The 5392-nt window shown below is 42.5% G+C and overlaps 1 protein-coding gene across 1 annotated transcript in view; it reads left to right on the top strand.

The window, feature by feature from the left end:
• LOC118741460 (UDP-N-acetylglucosamine--dolichyl-phosphate N-acetylglucosaminephosphotransferase) overlaps positions 1-5392 on the top strand; it is a 44719-nt gene that overhangs the window by 5209 nt on the left and 34118 nt on the right. The window lies entirely within an intron of this gene.

Genomic DNA, 5392 nt, shown 5'->3' with positions numbered 1-5392 from the left:
CAAGGGCGCGCTTTCCTTAATTCTAGTCTGTCCATTATTTTCAGTGTATGTAATTTGATACCAGCCTCTTAAATTTTAGTGCAAGTTTAAAATGGCCCAAAATTCTCGTTGTGTTTTGAGAATATATTTTGCTGTCGAATACGTTGTAGCAAACAGCGCATTCTGCAAACCGCTAATTTGGTTTTGCCGATTTTGACAATTCTCAAGTAAAAGTAAATACCGCAGAACCTCTAAATGCATTGAAATTCACTAATACTCTCACAGATATCACCGTGTCTAGCATTTTCTTCATTAAATATTTTTTTTATAAATCACATTTTTATAATTTAACACAATTAAACCGCGTTCCCTGTCGAAAAAATTAACAGTTAGGCCGGTTTCTATAGTTCTATTCTTTATTTACTTTTACTCTAAAACCAAATATAATGTCAAGAAAGTTCCCACAAAAGAAGCAGCATTAGTATATTACAAATAGTTCGGCAACGTTTCCGTAAAGAACAAAACGAACAGTACTCCCGGCAACATTCTGAAAAAGAGAACAAATGAGAACAAAACTCTTACAAACGTTTCCAATGAGAACGAAAATATCGAGATCTTCAAGGAGGATCAAATAAAAACTATTCAAACATATCAAACTAATACAACGCGAATAGTAAAAAAAAATTTGTTCCCGATTCGTTCCGTCAGAAAGTTCCTGAGACTTTATTAACAAATTGATCGTCGAGAGAGAAGGTTCTTCCCTTCTTGGTTTTACCATTTCTCGGGAAAGTAAAGCACAAATATTCTTGAAAGCAAAACACCCCCGTAAGGAGAATCGACAACCACCATCTATTTTACGATTTTAAAACTGCACTATAGCACGAAACGAAAGTGTGGTCGCCAGTGGATGAAGCTGCAGACTAAACAAAACACCGCACTACGGACAGCGACTGGATGCCTTCTGGTTTCGCCAGAACACCACCTGCACGACGAAGCGAAAATGGTCCCGATGCTCTGCAAGCAGTTTCTTGTTGGGAGCAATAGACGTGGTCACCCAAATAGACAACTGCTTGCAGAAGAGCCCTCGCCCAGGCACGTCAGGTGGCATCTCTGCGAACTGATGGACAGTTCATTAATCAACCTCTGGACCCGTCAGCTTATCAACAGGCCCTGAGCTGCATTCACAGGGTGTGAGTCTAGAGTTATGTAGACTCGAGACCGGTGAATGCCGTACAACTAGTCGCACAACCACCGGCCATTGACAAGACAGAGCTTCATCTGCCTCGGGAGGCTAGAACCACAATAGCCCAACTTCGCTCTGGCTACTGCAGCAGGTTAAACTCATACCTGAGCAGTTTAGACGCAGACGTGCCAAATGAGTGTCCGGCATGCGGAGAGACACCGCATGACTCGAAACATCTCTTCGTATACCCGGAAAACCTGACAACCCTAACGCCTTTGTCCCTGTGGACCGACCCTATTGTGGTTGAACGCTTCTTAAGGCTTCCGTTAGTGGAGCTTGACGACAACGACTGAGATATTAACCGATCTGGGCGGGGTTGATGTAGCCGCTACAACAACAACAACAACGAAACGTACATAAGTGGAAAGTGGGAAGAGCATCTAAAGACTTGCAACTTCACCTCTGGAGTGAGTAAGCTTTGGTCAACCGTGAGGTCACTGTCCATTCCTGAACTTCTCCGCAAGTGAAAACAAGAGGCGCACTTGCTGTTGGCAGTTTGTGCAGCCTTCTGGTCTCTCGACGCTTGGCTTCGCTCCGGGTCCGACAAGGCGCGGTCACCAAAAGATATTTCGACTCTGTCGTCGCGCTTTGTCGGTAGCCATCGGGAGGGCGAAAGCCTCCAAAGCCATGGGACCCGAGGTATATGCTTGTTGATGCTGAAAAATTTGGGTCCTGCGGGAGTAGACTATTTAGCCAAGGTTCTCAACCTGTCAATGGCCACTAATCATTCCAAACATCTGGAAGATGAGGGTGGTCCCACTGCTACCGGGCAAACCAGCCAACAAAGGAGAGTCTTATCATTCGATAACACTCCTGTCGCCGCTGGAGAAGATACTAGAGGCCATGCTACTCCTGTATTTTGCGAACCACCTGACCCCAGCGAAGCATCAGCAATTAAAACTCTGAAAACATGTGACCTAAACCGCAACCTGCCCTGTGAGAGAAACATTATAGTAGCTCTAGACGTGTCAAAGGCGTTTGATACCGTCAGCCATTCCACGCTGCTAGAAGACAAAGGGCCTCGTATCTCCCACAGAGACTCAAACGGTGGTCGGCGAATTATCTGATTGGCGACACTCGTCAGTAATGTTTAGAGATAAATCGAGCCAACCCGGAAAAATAAAAAAGGGTCTCCACAGGGTGGTGTCCTTTCCCCATTATTGTTTAACTATTATATATCCAAGCTCTTTCCACCACTAGACGGAGCCTCGATTGTCTCTTACACTAATGATTGTTCGATATTGGAGTCTGGGAATGGAATTGATGACTCGTGCTCGAAAGTAAACGAGTAACTCTCTCCGAGCTTTCTAACCCTCTTCCCTACAAAATCCTCTGCGACCTTGTTTACCGCTGGGTATTCACATTGATGACTCCAATTCCGACGGTGAATAACCCAAAAATACTTGGAGTAACAGTTTGTCCCCTTCTCTGCGCACACAACCGCAATTGTCAACAAAGTACAAAGCCGCAACAAGGTCCTCAAGTATTTAGCTGGCAGTCCCTGGCGCAAAGACAAAGAAACGTTGCTGGCAACATATAAGGCAATTGGCCGGCCGGTTTTAAATTAGCAGCAACCGTGTGGTAGCCTTATATCAGTAGGACGCAGTGGATGAAGCTGCAGACAGCACAAAGCACAATACTTCGGACAGCGTCCGGATGTCGCCAGAGCACCACCTACATGACGAGGTGAAACCCTGCAGGGGAAGCTACTAGTTGTGAACTAGAATTCTACCGGTTTGCGTTTCAGCCGAACTAGTTCACGTTCTATCCTTTTTCAATGTTAGCGACTGGTATTTTTAACATTGCGATGTCCTACGAGATGTCAATTGTCAGGCTATGTATCAGCATCTACTAGTATAAATACTAGTAGCATCATACCAGTTGATGAGATAGTCTGCCAATTCATGCCCCGTGAAAAGCATAAGTGTGCCTTTTTGCTCGCAATGCTACAGCAGTCACAATGGCCGACAGAGAAGAGCACTCGCGTGGTAAGCTGGTGGCGTGGTGGTTATTTTATTTTTATTTTTTATAAATTTATTTTTTTGTTTATGCTGTTTATTGTAATTTTTTAATTTAAAAAAAAATATTTTTGTTTAATTTCTTTGTTTTTATATTTCTTCGTAAATGTTTTTTTGCAACACAATTAGATTTTCAAATTTGTTATTTATTTATAAATTGAATAAATTATTTTTACTTACATTTATTTAACTTTAAAAATCTTAACCACCTCCAAGCGACCTCGAACCTGCGATTTCAGAACCAGAACCAGTAGTCTTCACGTGACGCCACAGCCGACATTTGTAAGAAAAGCAATTAATTGCGTTTTATTTTTGGCTTTGGCAATTCAAAAGCAGAGGTCGCTAATCGCCTAAGTTCTTCGAAATTGTCGAACTGGTAGGCACATACTAGTTAATGAACTAGTATTTTTTCTAACTGGTTTGGCTTTTCACTGCAGGGAAATGCTCCCCATAAGCGAGTACAACACAAGCAATGCAAGCAATTCCTAGTAGGGAGCCACAGACGTGGACACCCGAACAGACAACTGCTTACAACGGAGCCCCGCCAAGGCATGTCAGAAGTTATCTTTACGAACTGACGGACGAAGCCAAGAGGTTCATAAAGCAAACTCTGAACACGCCCTGAGGGGCATTCACATTCAATTTACGTAGACTCCAGACCTGTGAACGCCGTTCTGGGCACACAACCACCTGACGTAGACGAGACGGAGCTTCATTTGATTCGGGAGACTCAGACCACAATAGCCCAACTTCGCTGTGGCATGCGGAGAGACACCGCACGACTCGAAACAACTCTTCGTATGTCCGGAAAACCCCACAAAACTAACGCATGTGTCCCTGTGGACAGACCTTATAGAGGCTGCACGCTTTTTGGGTCTTCCGTTAGTTGAGCTTGACGACAAGGACCTAGATACAAGCCGATCTGACCTGGGTTATTGTAGCCGCTAAAACAACAACTACGAAACGGGACTCTTCGAACCGTTCGATATCAATCGCGGTTGTAGGCATGAAAAATGCGCATTGTGTGACCTCTTCAATCTGATTACATAATTACATTAAATACTTTTTTATGTATTAAAGTTATGACATTTAGAGATTCTAAGGGCTTGTCAAGTTGTTATGATGAGCTAAGGGCACAATAGACCTAGCGGTCGCAGTGCTATATTTAACTAACCATGCATCTAGATCTCTAAGTATTTATGTCCGATCAGTTTGTATTTAGTGAATTTGACAGTTAAGGAAATAAACACGCCCCTTAAGTTGGCAAAAAGCTTAGCCAAAGTTTGGTCCGTAAATGAAGTAACTTCGTCTATCACAAATTCAAATTCACTAAATTCTTTTTGTTAAGGTTTCTTACTCGAGCGAGTGACCTTTGCCGGTTTTGCGACTCCACCAGTGAGACACTTCTACACATCTTCACCGAGTGTGATGCAGTCTGCAGAATATGTTAGAGAAGTTTAGGCTCAATGTGGCCACAGCTTATGCATCTCTATCCCTAAACATACTGTTGAACTTTCTCAGGGACTCAGGGTTGAGGAGATATTGTGAAGAGTGGAGGGCACAATAGTCCACTAGATCACGGGGCAAACCTCATTTTATTATCTATGTACATATCTACCTTCTTACTGCATTGAATTTTATGGACTACATACTATGCACATAACTGTAATCTCCGTTGTACTTTTTTTTAGGTAATGCAGTTGCAATAAGTAATAAATACACGTATATACATATACTGGATACTGGAAACTATAAATGAGAAGCTTACATTGAATTAGACTTAATATGAATCCCTCCGAGTTGCGTATGATGTGGATGAGTCATTATAATCCCGAGCGCATCACAGTGGAAGACGCTCCGTCATATTTTGGGCATCCATCGGTGGGCCTTTCTGTTATGGAAGAATTAGCCTCACATCAGCAAACAATGGTGAGTGTAGATGGGAAAGTATTTGTAATATCCTCATGATTCATAGACACACTCTCTCGAAAGCATTTGACCGCATATACATACATAAGTACATGCGTAAGTTAAATATATTTAATGTTACATATGGAACATTCGGACTCGTGTGCATTTCATTTAAGATTGAATTTTAAATCTTAAATTGCATCTTATTTGCTATAATTTCACTCATTTATTTCTAAAAAAT

This window comes from Rhagoletis pomonella, unplaced genomic scaffold (assembly GCF_013731165.1).
Source record: "Rhagoletis pomonella isolate Grant_MI unplaced genomic scaffold, Rhpom_1.0 Rhpom_scaffold_00006, whole genome shotgun sequence".
NCBI lineage: Eukaryota > Metazoa > Arthropoda > Insecta > Diptera > Tephritidae > Rhagoletis > Rhagoletis pomonella.
Note: the sequence above shows the minus strand (reverse complement) of the source record. Positions and strands in the feature narration are given on the sequence as shown.